The 18,005-nt window shown below is 41.0% G+C and overlaps 1 long non-coding RNA gene and 1 other non-coding gene across 3 annotated transcripts in view; one reads left to right on the forward strand and one right to left on the reverse strand.

Annotated features, from left to right (window-relative positions):
• LOC128119081 (uncharacterized) overlaps positions 1–18,005 on the reverse strand; it is a 48,020-nt gene that overhangs the window by 24,260 nt on the left and 5,755 nt on the right. The window lies entirely within an intron of this gene.
• On the forward strand, positions 178–282 carry LOC128117901 (U6 spliceosomal RNA). Its single transcript, XR_008220938.1, has one exon. It is a non-coding gene; the product is annotated as a U6 spliceosomal RNA (small nuclear RNA).

The following is an 18,005-nucleotide window of genomic DNA, read 5'->3' on the forward strand; positions in this document are numbered from 1 at the left end:
GCTGGTGTAGCTATTGTGATATCTGGTATCAAATAAGGGAACTATATATAAATAAAAGGGATAATTAATGCATAAAGAATACACAACAATTGTAAATACATATGCAGAAAATATTGAGGCTCCCGATGTCATAAAGCAAACACTAATGCACATAAAATGTGATAGGACCTGTTATAAGAAAAGTGGGCAATTTCAAAACCCCATTTTCGAATGATACAGAGAAGATTAGCATAGCCCCTGCTCAAGGATGACACGCAAATTCAAAACCTCATTTTCATCTTTAGATGGGTCATCCAAACTAAAAATCAATCAGGAAACTATGGAGTTAAACTATACAATACATCTATACAATAGATCAAATGGACTTACAGAGACTATTCCATCCATTAGAAACTCTTGGAACTATCTCTAAAATAGATCTCACTTGAGGACAGAAAGCATGTCTTCACAAATAAAAAAGCATAAAAATCTCTGTATTTTATCATATCAATTTCAAGGTAAGTTAAAGAAAGGACACAAATACATAGAGACCAAACAGTGAACTCTTGAATGACCTTTCAGCTCATTGAAGAAATCAGGGAGAAAAACTTAAAAATTCCTAGAACCAAAGGAAAATCAAATCTCAACTTACTACAACCTCTGAGATTCAGATAAAGCAGTTCTAAGAGGAAAGTTTGCAGATAGATCTCACATAAATAGTCTAATAATGAATCTTACAATCTTAGACAAAGGAACAAGACTGACCATAAAGCATTAGGTAGAAATTACATGAGAGATACGAAAAAGCCCTTGACAAAGTTCAACATTCCTTCATGATACAAGTCTCAAAGGAGCATACTTTCAACATACAATTGCTTTTATATGGCAAACCTATACTAAGTATTATACTAACTAGGAAGAAACTCAAAGCATTTCTCCTAAAATCATGAATGAGATGAAGAATACCACTCTTATTCAATATAATCCTCAAAATCTTCAGTAGAGAAATAAGACAGAAATAAATAAGAGACAGTAATAGGAAAGCAAGAAGTCAATTATCCCTATTTGGAGACAACATGATCCTATAATTAAGACCCTTAATGGTCAACCCAAGCTTCCTATCTGGTAAACTCTATCATCAAAAACATTGAAGAAGACGCTAGAAGATGGAAAGGATTCCCATTTCACTCCTTGTCAGAATTAATATTGTGAAATAATTAGACTACTAAAAGTCTTAGAGATTCAAATCAATCCACATCAAAATGCTAATGATATTCTCCACAGAATTCCAAAAGCAAATCTAAATTTCACAGGAAAGCACAAAAGGCCTTGAACATCCGAAGAAAACGTAAGCACAAAGAACAATGCTGGAAGTATCATAATACGTAATCTTAATACACTGGAGCCAAATGTGCAAAACCAGACACGTAGACCAGTGAAATGGAATACAGAACCAAGAAATAAACCCATACAGTTACCATCACCTAGTCTTCGACGAAGATGTTGAAAATATACACTAGCAAAAAGCCTTTACAACAGGTTGTACTAGGAAACGCAGGTATCCACATGTAAAAGAAGGAAAATAGATCCCTATCACTCTCTCTGAACAAAAACCAATTCAAACTGGATCAAAACCTTGATGTAAGATGGTGTACCCCGAATCTTAAATGGTCTTTTAATAAAAAAAAAAAGCTGGGGCCAGATATTGGGGTAATGCTGACAGATCAGAGAGACAAAGGAACAAGCCACAGCCACCAACTCCTCAGCCTGAAAAAGCCTCTAGTTCCTATCTCCTCATGCCTTACATACCTTTTTCCACCCAGCCATCACTTCCTGGGATTAAAGGCATGTGTGCTTCCCAAGCAAAGGCATGAGATCTCAAGTGCTGTGATTAAAGCCACGAGATTCCCAAGTGCTGGGATTAAAGGTGTGTGCCACCACTGCCTGGCTCTCTTTCTCTCCTAGACTGAGTCAATCTCATGGAGTTTTGAACTCAAAGAGATGCACACAGATCTCTGTCTCTGAGTGTTAGGATTTTTTTTTTCCGAGGCAGGGTTTCTCTGTGTAGTTTTGGAGCCTGTCCTGGAATTTACTCTATAGACCAGGCTGACCTGGAACTCACAGAGATCCTCCTGCCTCTGCCTTCTGAGTGTTAGGATTAAAGGTGTGCACCACCATTGCCTGGCTTCTGTTTAATCTAGTGGCTTGTTCTGTCCTCTGATCTTCCGGCAAGCTTTATTTGATACACAATATCACCACAGACTAGCACTTTTGAACCTGCTTGAGGAAAGAAAATATTGGCATAACACTTAAAATATGAGCATAAGCAAGGACTTTATAAAAGGACTATGAATAGTGTGGTAAATAACTCTCAAAATAGAAAAAAAAGAGGAGTGGATGAAATTAAAATGCTTCTGTAAAGCAGAAGTAATAATCAACAGAAGGAATATACAGCCTAGAGAATAGGAAAAAATCTTTCAAAACCATATATCTGAGAGGGGATTAATATTTAAAATCTAGAAAAGACTGAAATTTTTCTGTCTTCTCTTGGGCTCTTTTCCATCTGTTGGCTTGCCTTGTCCAATTTTGATATGATTGTTTTTGTTTTGTATTATTATATTTTATTGTGTTTTGTTAATTCTTAGAAGCCTGTTCTTTTCAAATGAGAGACAGAAAGGGAGTAGTTCCAGATAGGAAGGACCTGGGAGGAGTAGAGGGAGGGGAAATTATAATCAGGATATATTGTGTGAGAAAAGAATCTATTTTCGATAAAAGGAAAACAACAAAAACACAACAAGAATCCAGAAAACAAAACAAAAACCAACAAACAAAAACTGTATCATGGAACTTGGAACTTGGTTCAGCAGTTACGTGAACAGGGGTTCAGTTCCTAGCACTTGCCATGTTGCTGGTAACTGCCTGTAACTCCAGCTCTATGGGATTTGATGCCCTCTTCTAGCTGCTGTGGGACGTTGCATTTACTTGCACATACACACAGATAAACACATACACATAATTTTAAAATAAAATAGATTTTTAAAAAGATTTTTAGCATGGATTTGTTCTTATTTTATGTGTATGAGTGTTCTGCCTGAATGAATATATGTGCACTATATGTCTACCTAGTGCCTTCAGGGAACAGAAGAGGGTGTTGGAATCCCTGGCACTATAGTTGGATGGTTGTGATTGGTGGGAACTGAACCTGTGTCTTCAGCAAGAGTACCAAGTGCTCTTAACTGCTCAGCTATTTCTCTAGCCCCAGAAATAAAATTAGTCTTTACAATTGTTTAATAAAAATCATATAATCCTATTAATAAATATGCTAATAAATTGAATTTGTTCACAAAGGAAGGAATACAAACACTCAAAGAATACTTATAAAACATTTCAATATTCTTACCCATCAGGGAAAGTAAATTAAAACTGCATTGAGGCCAAGCCTGATGGCATACAACTTGAATCCCAGCACTGGGGAGGCAGAGGTAGGCCTGTAAGTTCAAATCTATTTTGGCACACATAGTTTTTCAGGCCAGCCAGTGCTGCACAGAGAGATTCTGTCTCACCAAACAAACAAACAAACAAACAAATAGCCATGTAGGAAAAGAGAAGCTCTATGTTCTGTTGGTGGGAACGTAAGCTGGTGCAGTCATGGTGGTAAGGAGTGTGGAGGTACCTAAAGAGAAGAGCCAAAGAAAGAATTATGATTCAGCTATACCACTACTTTGTGTATACCCAAATGACTCGAAGTCAGCACATTGCCGAGATACTTGCATATCCATGTTTATTGATTCACTATTCAGAGCAGTCAGGAAATAGAACCACTCTAGAGGTATATCAACACATGAATAAAGCAAATGTGGTGTATATATACACAATGAAAGTTTATAAAGTATAAAAAAATGAAATTATGACATTCACATGAATATGGCTGGAGATAGAGAAATCATTAATTTGCTTAAGTATCTCATATATGGATGTTACATATATGCAACATATGGTGTGTGTGTGTGTGTGTGTGTGTGTGTATGACATGAAAGTAGAAAGGGGACTGTGAGCAGAAAGGAAGGAAGAGACATAAAATGGAAGAAGGTTGGAACAAGAAAGGGCAATGGTAAGTATGTGATAGAGCATCTCCCCTTACACAGACAATGCTATTTTCCCCACTCTGACTGAGAGGAAACTCAAGGCTCAGAAAAGCAGAAAAGCAGGGCCAGGGTGACAAAGCAGGAGTCTTTATCTGACCTCCAAGTCTATTACGTTAGCCAGGACCACCCACCTCCCTAGAACTGAGGGGTCCTGGTTCCCAACCAGTGCTACTGTACCCTTGCCCACTCTCCGCAAACACCCCGGGGCACGAAGCAGGGATAAACTTAGAGCGCCCTGAGGTGCTGCTTGGAGATCTGCTCCCAGGCCTGTCCTGCTTCCTGTCCTGGCTCCCATTTCTTCCCAAAGAGGAAAAGTTCATTTAGGGAAAGGTTCCTGGGATTCAGGTCAGTGCTGAAGGGCACTGTTGCTCTTCTAGAGGATGCAGGCTCCATTCCCAGCATGCATTGCCAGCTGTAGCGCACAACCACCTGGAACTCCAGCTCCAGAGGACCTGACACCCACTTCTGGTTCCACTGGTACCTACACACACGGCATATATTCACAGACATACAAACATACACATAGATACAAACAAAATAAAAATAAAAAATAAAACAAAAAAAGTATGTGATAGGAAAGCATAAAGAGGAAATACTTTGGAGGCTAAATGGGACTAACAAAGGAGGGAGGTGAAAGAAGAGGGCAGTGGCAGAGAGGATGAATGAGTAGAAAGTATAATGACATCTGCATGAAAACGGCACACTGACTGCCGGACGGTGGTGGTGCACACCTTTAATCCCAGCACTCAGGAGGCAGAGACAGGCAGATCTCTGTGAGTTCGAGGTCAGCCTGGTCTACAGAGCCAGATCCAGGAAAGGCGCAAAACTACACAGAGAAACCCTGTCTCGAAAAACAAAACAAAACAAAAAAAAGAAAGAAAAGAAAATGGCACAATGACATATCATATGGTAATGAAAATAATAATTAAAAGTACAAATATGATCACTTTAATTAAGAAACATGATTAAGATTTCAAGTGCTCACATATGAAAAGGAGATGGTATACAAGAACAGATAGGGAATGTATATGGGGTTAGAACTCAAGTGTCTGCAAGAAAATCCCTTCCTTGGCCACTAGTCAAGTAAAACTCTTATTTCCTCTGAGGAACTAATATTGGCACTTCTCCTCCTACCCACTGAAGTTAAAATTCCAAGTGATTACAGTTTTGAGGAGGGAATGCTTTTTCTTTCTCAGCATCCCTGACTCGGGCAACAGATGCTGTACTTCCTGTGACCATGAAGGGAGGTGAAGAAGGCTTTAGACAGTCACCTACACTGAGTAAAGCCTCCCTATCCCTTTTTTATACAACACTTACATCTATGAGAATAAACAATGAGCAACGGGATGGTGACTAATTTAATGTGTCAAACTGACTGGAATATTAAGTGCCAAGATGAAGATTATTTCCAAAAGCCAGGGCGGTGTTGGCTCACGCCTTTAAACCCAGCACTCGGGAGGCAGAGCCAGGTGGATCTCTGTGAGTTCGAGGCCAGCCTGGTCTACAGAACAAGATCCAGGACAGCCAGGGCTATACAGAGAAACCTGTCTGGAAAAATTAAAAAAAAATTATTTTCAAGAGTGTCTATAAGAATATTTCTTAATAAACTTAGTACTCAAACTGACATAGAGAATACAACGGCTTGCCCTGCTCATTGTAAATAGGTACCATCCAATCAGTTCCAAGACTGAACCGAACAAAAACTGATGGGTAGTTTACTTTCTCTGCCCAACTGCTGACATCATCCATTTGCCCTTTACTGGTGCTCATGCCACAGAACACAACCAGTTTCCAAGGACTGCCAACTTACAGAGGGCAGCTGGTGGGATTCTTCCTTTCTAACAACATGAACCGATTCCTTATAATCAACTATGAATCTCCTCTGTGAGCTCTCTCTCTCTCTGGATAGTGCTAAGCAAGGGACCAAGAGTGGTTCTAGACAAACAATGCTGAGAATAAGTTTTCCGAATTAGTGCATGGGCATTCATAATCTTTTTATATCGGGAGCACAGCCTGAAGGTCCTTCTACCCCCAGATCTACAGAGAAACCAGGAATGTTAAGCACACAGGATCGTCCCCCCAAAGAAATGGATGCTAAACCTGTTCTTCCCTCTAGAATGCTTGGAATTTGAGGTGATTAAGAGTCTGGCATCTGTGCTATCTGTTGGGAGAGGTCATATCAAGCTCCTACAACCAGAACCAGAGGTGACTAGTAATCTAAATGACCCTTTCAGCCAGGGGCTCCACAAGCTCCCACAACCAGGACTGGAGACAACAATCTAAATTACCCTCACATTATCTGTATAGCCAGAGGCTCCCCCAGGTCCCCACAACCAGAACCAGAGGTAGATAATAGCCCTCTGTACTATCTGTATGACTAAGACCAGGCCAGAGCCTTCCCCAGGCCCTTAAGCTAATACGGGTAGCCAATCTCTAGAGCCCATCTTCTGGGTGAAATGACATGCATCCTGAGGTGAGTTTCTATATTATTACACTTCCTTGTGCACCGCACCAGGGATTTATTATACCAGGAAACTTTAAAAAAATTATACTGTGTTTAAATTTGTTGGGAATAAACTTCCTGGCATCAGACTCCCCAAAGTCTTGATCCAGGTTGATGAAGTCAATCTGAACCGAGTTTTCTTTCTCACCTCTTCACAGTTCACTTCCTTGTCTGCCATGACCACCTGCAGGGTCCCTCTCTTTATTAAATTTAAATCTGCTTACAACTATATACTGTAATAAAAATAGTACTCGCAGTTCATGGCATGACCTGACAGAAAAAAAAATTGTATTTTTTTTTTTTTACCTTTTGCTGCTGTGATAAAACACCATGACCAGCCGGGCGTTGGTGGTGTACACTTTTAATCCCAGCACTGGAGTGTCCGGGGGGCACGGACAGAGGCAGGCGGATCTTTGTGAGTTCGAGGTCAGTCTGGTCTACAGAGCCAGATCCAGGAAAGGTACCAAAACTACACAGAGAAACCCCGTCTCGAAAAAACAAACAAACAAAAAACAGAAAGAAAATGGCACAATGACATATCATATGGTAACGAAAATAACAATTAAAAGTACAAATATGATCACTTTAATTAAGAAACATGATTAAGATTTCAAGTGCTCACATATGAAAAGGAGATGGTATACAAGAACAGATAGGGAATGTATATGGGGTTAGAACTCAAGTGTCTGCAAGAAAATCCCTTCCTTGGCCACTAGTCAAGTAAAACTCTTATTTCCTCTGAGGAACTAATATTGGCACTTCTCCTCCTACCCACTGAAGTTAAAATTCCAAGTGATTACAGTTTTGAGGAGGGAATGCTTTTTCTTTCTCAGCATCCCTGACTCGGGCAACAGATGCTGTACTTCCTGTGACCATGAAGGGAGGTGAAGAAGGCTTTAGACAGTCACCTACACTGAGTAAAGCCTCCCTATCCCTTTTTTATACAACACTTACATCTATGAGAATAAACAATGAGCAACGGGATGGTGACTAATTTAATGTGTCAAACTGACTGGAATATTAAGTGCCAAGATGAAGATTATTTCCAAAAGCCAGGGCGGTGTTGGCTCACGCCTTTAAACCCAGCACTCGGGAGGCAGAGCCAGGTGGATCTCTGTGAGTTCGAGGCCAGCCTGGTCTACAGAGCAAGATCCAGGACAGCCAGGGCTACACAGAGAAACCTGTCTGGAAAAATTAAAAAAAATTATTTTCAAGAGTGTCTATAAGAATATTTCTTAATAAACTTAGTACTCAAACTGACATAGAGAATACAACGGCTTGCCCTGCTCATTGTAAATAGGTACCATCCAATCAGTTCCAAGACTGAACCGAACAAAAACTGATGGGTAGTTTACTTTCTCTGCCCAACTGCTGACATCATCCATCTGCCCTTTACTGGTGCTCATGCCACAGAACACAACCAGTTTCCAAGGACTGCCAACTTACAGAGGGCAGCTGGTGGGATTCTTCCTTTCTAACAACATGAACCGATTCCTTATAATCAACTATGAATCTCCTCTGTGAGCTCTCTCTCTCTCTGGATAGTGCTAAGCAAGGGACCAAGAGTGGTTCTAGACAAACAGTGCTGAGAATAAGTTTTCCGAATTAGTGCATGGGCATTCATAATCTTTTTATATCGGGAGCACAGCCTGAAGGTCCTTCTACCCCCAGATCTACAGAGAAACCAGGAATGTTAAGCACACAGGATCGTCCCCCCAAAGAAATGGATGCTAAACCTGTTCTTCCCTCTAGAATGCTTGGAATTTGAGGTGATTAAGAGTCTGGCATCTGTGCTATCTGTTGGGAGAGGTCATATCAAGCTCCTACAACCAGAACCAGAGGTGACTAGTAATCTAAATGACCCTTTCAGCCAGGGGTTCCACAAGCTCCCACAACCAGGACTGGAGACAACAATCTAAATTACCCTCACATTATCTGTATAGCCAGAGGCTCCCCCAGGTCCCCACAACCAGAACCAGAGGTAGATAATAGCCCTCTGTACTATCTGTATGACTAAGACCAGGCCAGAGCCTTCCCCAGGCCCTTAAGCTAATACGGGTAGCCAATCTCTAGAGCCCATCTTCTGGGTGAAATGACATGCATCCTGAGGTGAGTTTCTATATTATTACACTTCCTTGTGCACCGCACCAGGGATTTATTATACCAGGAAACTTTAAAAAAAATTATACTGTGTTTAAATTTGTTGGGAATAAACTTCCTGGCATCAGACTCCCCAAAGTCTTGATCCAGGTTGATGAAGTCAATCTGAACCGAGTTTTCTTTCTCACCTCTTCACAGTTCACTTCCTTGTCTGCCATGACCACCTGCAGGGTCCCCCTCCTTATTAAATTTAAATCTGCTTACAACTATATACTGTAATAAAAATAGTACTCGCAGTTCATGGCATGACCTGACCAAAAAAAAAATTGTATTTTTTTTTTTTTTTTTTTTTTGCTTTTGGTTGCTGTGATAAAACACCATGACCAGCCGGGCAGTGATGGTGCACACTTTTAATCTCAGCACTTGGGAGGCAGAGCCAGGTGGATCTTTGTGAGTTCGAGGCCAGCCTGGTCTACAGAGCGAGATCCAGGAAAGGCGCAAAGCTACACAGAGAAACCCTGTCTCGAAAAAAAGAATCATATGACCAAAAGCAACTTAATGGGAAAAGAAGAGTTTAGCTTTGGCTTATGGCCCCAGAGGAGTTCATAATGGCTGGGGAGGCATGGCAGGAGAAGACAGCTAAAATTTCACACCATCAACTGCAAACACAAAGAAGAGAGAGAAAACTACAAGTGAGGCTAGAAACTCTCAAAGTCCACGCCCAGTGATAGATTTCCTCTAGCAAGGCTATACCTCCTAAATGTACCATAAACTCTTCCAACAGTACCACCAACCAAGAACCAAGTGTTCAAATATGTGAGTCTATGTGAGACATTTCTCACTCAAACTACTACATTCTAGTTCCTGGCTCACACAGGCTCATGGCCATCTCATACTGAAAAATATATTTAGTCAACTCCAAAAGACTCCATTGTCTTTCAGAGTCTCAATATTGTTGAAAAAAACCAAGGTCTCTCCTGAGACTCTTAACTGTAACCCTCTGTAAAATAAAAATCAAATTTTATACAATGAATATAAAATGGCACAGAATACACATTCCCATTCCAAACTAAAGGAATGAGAGAAGAGTGAGGAAATACTGCACCAGAGCAAGACTGAAACCTAGTAGGGCAACTGTCCAATCCTGTAGCTCTGTATCTGCTATTTGCAACTTTAGTTCCCAATGGCTTGGAAGACTCAGTCCCTTTAGCTGTGCTGCCTGTAACATATGACTCTCTTCTGAACTGATCCCACTCCCTGTAGGAAGCTACCCTTGGTAGATATTTCATGGGTTTCACACTTTTAAATATCATGGATCTCCATCCAACCCAGGCTTCACATTCACCCCTCTATGCAATGAACTCTCAGGGTCTTGTGCCCTCTTATAGCCCTTCTCACAGTGAATTTAGCACTATCACAAGCTGCTGGGCTCAGTGTCTCTCTGATGCCACAGAGAAAGAATGTATAACCCCCTCACTTTTACATCTTTTGTGCCTCCAAAGCTCTCTAAAGGTAAGGTATAAAACATGGCCTACTATACTCCAAAAGATAAATCTCCTAAGGAGGATGTGTGGGAACGGTATCAAGAGTGTGGTATGAACAAGGCATGGTGATACCTGCCTGCAATCCCAGCACTTAGGAGCTTGAGGAAGGATTGTGAATTCAAAGCTGGACTAGGCTGCACAGCAAAGCTAGATCTTAATACCACACCACCACCACAAACAAGAGTGTGGGATAATGGTGGCAAATACACATGGCTGAATTAGATATAAATAAATTCCCAAATGGGTATACACTCACTTAGCACAAGCATTGCATTTAATGTAGACTCAGAGTAAGGAGTCTCACTGTTTACCTGCTGGAACATGGACCAAGGGTGGCCCACAGCAAGAAAACCAGGAGTGCCAGGTCTGTCTTGGCTCAATATAGAGGAAAGGATAACTTTTTCTAATACTGTGAGAAAGTGTGAGAAATGAAGAACCAAAGCACCCCCATTTCAAGCAAGCCCCTCACTCCAGCTTGAAATAGGCCCGAGTTTCAAGATTCTCAGAACTGCTGACATAGGTCCCAGGACAAAGTCAGGATGCTTGAAGAGCCATCTGGTAGCAACTGATTAACCATAGAATGCCCCAATGCCGGAGATGGTCAAAGTACAAAGTCAGGATGTTTGAAGGACTATCTGGTAACAATTGATTAACCACAGAAAACCCCAATGCCGGAGGTAGTCTATAAAGTTTGACAAACAACTGGTTAAAAATACAAAGTAAGATAACACAGAAATTCTGGAAAACCCCTAAAACTTGAGCCAATCAGAATTGTACCCGTACTAGCACCCCTAAATGATGTAACCTTGTGGTTTTTGCTTTTAAAAACTGAGCTTGCAGAGGGGCGGGCACCTCCTCCAGTCTCCGCTGTGTCGGGGTGCTCGACCGAGGTCCCTGCCGCAGCCTGAACTGCTTCAATAAACCTTGCTTTTGCATTTCGGTAAGTTCGTGTCTCTGGTGGTCTCTCTGGGGGTCTCGCGCCCAGGGCACAACAAGAAAAACCAAAATATTTGCATTAGTTACATTGGTACTGCTGAGATAGAAACATCTGAGGGAATGACATTTTGGCTTATACTTTAAGAGGTTCAGAGTCTACCATGGTAGATAAGGTATGGTGGAGTAGCTCAGTTCATGACAGAGGACACTTCACATGGTGGCAGACAAGGAAGCAGGAAGGGGTTACAACTAGAGGCTGGGCTGTAACCTTCAGAAGCCCGCCCCTAATGGCCTACTTCCAGCAATCAAGCCCCTCCCCCTAAAGGATCCATGCTCAAAATATTACTGCTTGCTGGGGAGCAACACTAAGGACACACATGATCCTCTGAGGAACATTCAAATTCCAACAGTAATAGTGACCTTGAAAGATTCTATGATCTTTTTTCTCTATAAGCCAGATATTACAATGGACATTGCAGCTGGTGAATCAGGAAATGTAAATACAATGAGAGTAATTGGGTTTCCGGATGGCAGCTTCTGGAAGCAGCACTCAGGCATGAGATATAAGGTAAGCAAGGACAATGCAATGGATATCAGAATCAAAGCAGCAATCAGAATTGTTAGATCCACACCAAGTTCAATGTTGGCCATATCACCTGGCCTTTTTAACATCACTTGATTTCAGAACCTAAGTACTACGAGTTCTGATAATTACTTGGATGAAAGATCACCTGGTAATAGCAGATGCTGCCAGCTTCCAAAGAAATACCTGTACATGACCAGGATTTGCTGACTCACCATGGGAGGCCTTACCTTTTCGGAGGAAGGGATGGGGTGGGCTGAAGGGGAAGGCTTGTGGGGGACCAGGAGGAGGGATGAGAGAGGGATCTGTGGTTGTATGTAAAATGAATAAAAAATTTCTTGATTAAAAAGAAAAGAAAAAGAAATACCTGTGCATGGATATTCATAGAGGCAATAAACACAATAGGGGAAATGGAGAAACAACCCACATGTTCACTGACTGGTAAATAGATCAACTAAATGTGACATACCCATATAACAGGATGGTACTTCAAACGAAAATGAGAGTTACAAAACCTATCACTCTCTGAACAGTGTCCAATTGTGGGTCTTTGTGTTAGTTTCTGTCTACTACAAGAGGAAGCTTGATGATGGCTGAGAGAGGCCCTGTTGTATGGTTATAGCAGAATAGCATTAGGAGTCATTGCTATGTTACCTTAGCAGAATAATGCAATTTGGTTTTCTCCTAGGTCTACCGCCTGTCTAGTCTCAGGTTTTTCGACTCCCTGAGCAGTGTCAGGTATGGGTTCCATCTCATGGAATGAGCCTTAAATCCACTCAGAGAGTGGTTGCTTATGTCCACAATGTTGGCGCCCCTATTTCACCACTATATCCTGCAGGCAGCTCACCATTGTAGATTGCAGGGTTTGTAGCTGGGCTGACGGTTGCCCTTCTCCTCTGGTAGTGTGCAGAGTACCTTCTTGTACTATGAACACTAGTCAGGAGGGGTGAAGTCTCAGTCCCAAATGAGGGGGCTTCATCAAACCCCTCCCCGCAGGGATCAGGGAACTCTCCAGAAGAGGGAGCAGAAAGAGTATAAGAGCCAAAGGGGATGGATGACACCAAAGAAACAGTGTCCTCCATACGCAAGAAGACTTATGTACATATAACTCATAGAAATTGTGGTAGCATGTACAGGTCTACGACAGATGGAGTCCCAGTGTTGAGAGAAGAAGTAGACACAGACCCCATCCCTAACCCAAAAGGTATCTCCAATTGACAACTGCTCTCAAAGGAAAAAATTGTTTTCTCCAGTGGATCCCTCTGGGTACACAAACCACATTGAAGGGCAGGCCCCATGCCCAGCAGTAGATGGCCCACACAAAATGAACTCAATAGCATTTTGGGAGGGTTTTGTCTCATAATGTTTTGTCTGGGCATTTTTCCTTTACAAGTCTTTTGCTTGCATATTATGTTTCTGATTTTGTGTTTATATGGATTTTTTTTGTATGTGTGTGTGTGTTTCCTGTCCTTTTAGAAAGTTTGTAGGTTTCTTTTGCTTGTTTGCCTGTTTGCTTTCTAAAGAGAGAGAGAAGGAAGGCATGGAGTTGGGTGGATGGAGAAGATCTGGGAGAAGTTGGGGGAAGGGAAATCAAAATCAGAAAATGTTGCATGAAAAAAATTTATCTTCAGTTTAAAAATAAATAAAATGAAATGGAAATGGACCACTGGTATGACCTATAATACAAACTTTATGCAAAATGAAAACTATGCAAAATGAAAGAAGCTAGTTACTAATGACAACATATTGAATGATTCCATTCATATAAAATAACTGAAATACAGAAATAATTAGAGCTATTAAGCAGCTAAGTAATTATTTAAGTGTTATGAGTGATTGGATGGAAGGCAGAGAACAGGTATGTATATAGGACTTCTTTTACAGATAATCTAAAAACTCTAATAATAATTATAGTGATGAAAGTAAACACTCCCTTAACGTGGTAAAAGCAACAGTATACTTTAAATGGGTGGAATGCCTATAAGTTCTTTAAAAAGGTAATTTTACCTTGTGTTCCATGAATCCATCTATAACTTAAAAGACAAAGGTAGGTTAAAGGTAAAGTGATAGAAATATTATTAACCAATGGGATAGGATGGATAGCCCAGATACAGGAATGCTGTTAAATAGCTGGGTAAGATTCTCCATGGACCATTTCCATATAGTCTCACCAATTCACACAACTAGCTATTCATACAAAAGAATGACTTCACAAGAGCTAGGAAACCCAAGGGAAATACATTGGTGCTTGGTTTAGCTCCATAACAGGAAAATACACATTGAAGAAGGCAGGCAGGAAGGAGTTGCCCATATCAATCCTTCCTTACTTGGGGAAGGAAATTAAGTCCAAGCCTTAGATTTGAAATCCAGCATCAGAACCCCAAAATTGAAATCCAGTGGCAAACAGAGCTTGTAACCTCTGCCTCCAATCTGTACCCACAGAATAAACATCTGGAACCGCATTAACCATGTAGACAAGTGTAAAACCTTAGGCAGAAGAACAGGGAATATGACTTCACCTGCTTGAGATCAGGGCACAAAACATAAACCTTTTTCTTGGAACTCAGTGCCAGGCTCAGAGTGGTGAGATCGAGTCCCGGACAAAATCCCAAAATCCCATTATATAGCAGAGCATGCAGAAGTTGCTGCTAGACCTGCATGGTATTAGAGAAAACACCATGTTCTGGCTGCTTCATTTCTGGAGCTGGAGTGAGTGAGAAACACAACCACTCTCTCCCTACTGTCTAGGTTACTATGGTCCTGAGACTAAGATATAGCCCAGTGTATTATCAGTCTTGGTCTCCAAGGAATTGTTCCCATTATTCATCCTCAAACCTCTGGCAGTATAGATCTCCTTAGGTTAGTGCCTGGAGGAAGCTCTACCCTGTCTCAGCACCAGGCAGTCCTGTACCCTGGGACACGGTTCATGCTTCAACCTGCAACCCAACTAGCTGCTATATAAGCCTCACTGTACTCTGAGTCTAGTCAAGGTCCTTCCACCTAAGAGACTATAGAGTGACTCGGTTTCCCATTAGCTCCTCACAGAGCCATAGGATCCAATCATGGGAGTTCTATCATGATGACTTGATCTATTGCTGATCACCTCTGAAAGGCCCTACTAGGATTAAGTGTCTATATGAGTTTTGAGGGTACAAGTCATATTCAACCCTTTGCAGAATAGTTAAAAATAACTGCCTCTTCATTTACCCAAACAGACTCCCAAATTCTAGCTAGGTAGCTACTGAATGCATAGCCACCTCTTTAGCGCTTCTGTTATTCTGCTTACAGTGGAAAATCTTATTCTCTCTAACAGTCTCTGATCTCTCTTTGTCTTTGTCTCCCTTTCTTAGAAACAAGAAATCTCATTAACATCACCAAATTGTATAGTAATTCTCCCATATGTGCTATTAATAGAAAGAAATCTCCCTGCATTAAAGAGGTTTTGTGAAAATTTGTCATTAAGTAGGCAATGTGTTAAGTGTAAAATGAATCTCCTATGAACGAGTTGATTTTTTAAAATGAGTTCCTACTTTACTTCACATTAAAATAGGAACTGCCAGTGTAAGGCAAGGTTAAATTTGGATCTCTCTATTCAGATAATATTGTCCAGTTTGGAATGTCAGTATACTTTCCTCATGTACACAGGCAGTATGATGTAGGGTAAGAGGAGTGGACCCTTGAGGAGTCAGTTCTATTTTTAACTACCTTATACTAATTTGAGACTTGGAGCATAACCATCTGCTTCACAGATTGTATCTGTTCATGTGTAATTTAAGAGTAATGAAATAAGACTCCAGTGAACACCCCAGGTAGTATATATGGAGGAACTGCTCTGCCCTGACACACTGACAAACTTGCATATGCACCATATAGGCAAGGTTCAGCCAATTTGCCCCAACACCATGTAGGAATGCCATGTGTCCCTCTAAAGCCATGGCAAGACAGTTTGCCATTTGAGATGCTGCTACAAGGCCTAGCCCACATACTATATTTCTGTCTTTCTAGAATGACAGCAGGGAATATGTCATTCTAGAATATTCAGCAAACTCCAGTGTAAATGGTGTAGTCCATAGTAGGTGTGTTATCAATATATATTCACTATATAATATCAGTGCAATAGAGTTGTGGAAGGGGCTACCCTTTATTGATATTTGCATATGGCAGAAGACTAGAGGATGGGGAGTGGGCTAAGAGAAGGGGGATGTGGATACATATGGTATAAATTTGATTTCTACACCAGCTTCATCACTAAAGGTCCTAGCCTCTTCTGTGGAGTGAGCTGACTCACTGAGCAGGCTGGGATCAGGCTGCCTGATTCATATCAGTTTCATTGTTAACTTCCAGTGCAACCATGGAAACATCTTTTCATCTATTTCTGTGATTCATTCTCTTTATCTGCAACTGACATAATGATGACTGTCACACCTTAGAGCATGTAAGAATTAAGTGCAACAACATGAGCAAAGCGCATATGAACTTACAGAGACTGAAGCAGCACAAAACCATCTCTTTCCCTCATCATACTACTAGTCTGTACTTCTTAAATTTTAAAAGCATTTCAAAATTATGATATCTCAGCACATTTACATAATCTTATATTATCTACTTACATTTTACAAGAAGGTTTATTTAACTGACACCAACTGGCCAATTCCATTTTCTCCGTGGTGTAATAATAGCTTAAATATCAATTCACTTTTTAATCTTAGCTGAGCTACTCAGAGTCTATTCCAGTGTTATGATTTGGACACACTCATCCCCGGGTATGTGAATGAACTAAAGGCTCTATATTCAAAGCTTGGGCCTCAGTTGGTGGCAATAAATGGTGACTGAATCATGAGGGTGCTAACTCTATTAATGGATTAATGCATTGATGAGTTCAAAGTCAAATATATGACTAGGAGGTAGGCGCTGGTTGAAGGAAGTAGCTCACTGGAGGTGTACGCCTTTGAAATACTGTCCACCAGATACTTAACCTGTCTGTTTCTACTTCCTGGACCCCAATTTGGTAAGCATCTCAGCTCCACTCTGTCCTTTACACCCTGATGCTATGCCTCAACGCGGGCCCATAGTGATGAACCCAAGTTGTAGCAGGAATCTTAGAAGGTCTTATTAATAAAATCAAACCTGGAGCAAGGTATTGGGGTGAATGCTGGAAGATCAGAGAGACAGAACAAGCCACAGCTTCCTCACCTTGCCAATTCCTCAGCTGATCATGTTTCCTCAGACTGGATGCCTCTCAGTTGAACTGTGCTGCTAGAAACCTAAAAGCTTAACCAGCCAAAAGCTTAACCAGCCAAATACTTCAAATTTCTGGTCCTCACGCCTTATATACCTTTCTGCTATCTGCCATCACTCCCTGGGATTAAAGGCTCACTTCTTGGGATTAAAGGCATGTGTAACCATGCCTGGCTGTTTCCAATGTGGCCTGGAACTCAGAGATCCAGAGGGATTTCTGCCCCTGGAATGCTAGGATAAAAGGTGTAAGTGCCACCATTTTCTAGCCTCTGTATCTAGTGGCTGTTCTGTCTCTGACCCCAGAAAAGTTTATTAGGGTGCACAATATTTTGGGGAACACAATACCGCCACACCAAGTGACCATGGACAAAAAACAAACACCCTGAAAATATTTATCATTTCCTTCAGGCCACTTGAGAGCTGTGGAAAAGTGATTAATACACCCCCCCCCCACACACACACATTTGGAACTCAGAGGGCAATCAATGATTTGACAAATGTGATATGAAGAATTTAGCCACATTCTCTCTGGATGTCACTTTACCCTGCTAATTTTCCAGCCACTTTGGTCATCTCAAATACTGTACTCCCATTCTTCAAGCCATCAAGGGCACAGACATTTCGCTAGCATTTTTAACCATTGTTTTATACCTGAAGGCTTAAGCTAACTATAAGCCATTATAAATTTCAGGTTTATTCTTCTTGAAAATGTCATTCTCCACCAATATCTAGATGCCCTTGATACTCTTGTTGTGTGACATATTTCTTGGGGAGATATGAACAAATGTCCACTCACCCCAGAGAACCAGTGAAAAACCAAAGCAAGGTTATGACTGAATTTTAACTAGCTATAGTTCACAGAACATTCAGTAAAACTGATAGTATCTAATGAAGCCAAAGAAAATCTGAGAGTAGATTCAAATTAGTAACATCAGAACCTAAGCATGGGCCATCACTAATGATCACATGGCTTAATA

The sequence above is a fragment of the Peromyscus californicus genome, unplaced genomic scaffold (genome assembly GCF_007827085.1).
Source record: "Peromyscus californicus insignis strain IS unplaced genomic scaffold, ASM782708v3 Scaffold_10__1_contigs__length_136768540, whole genome shotgun sequence".
In the NCBI taxonomy this organism is placed as follows: Eukaryota; Metazoa; Chordata; class Mammalia; order Rodentia; family Cricetidae; genus Peromyscus; species Peromyscus californicus.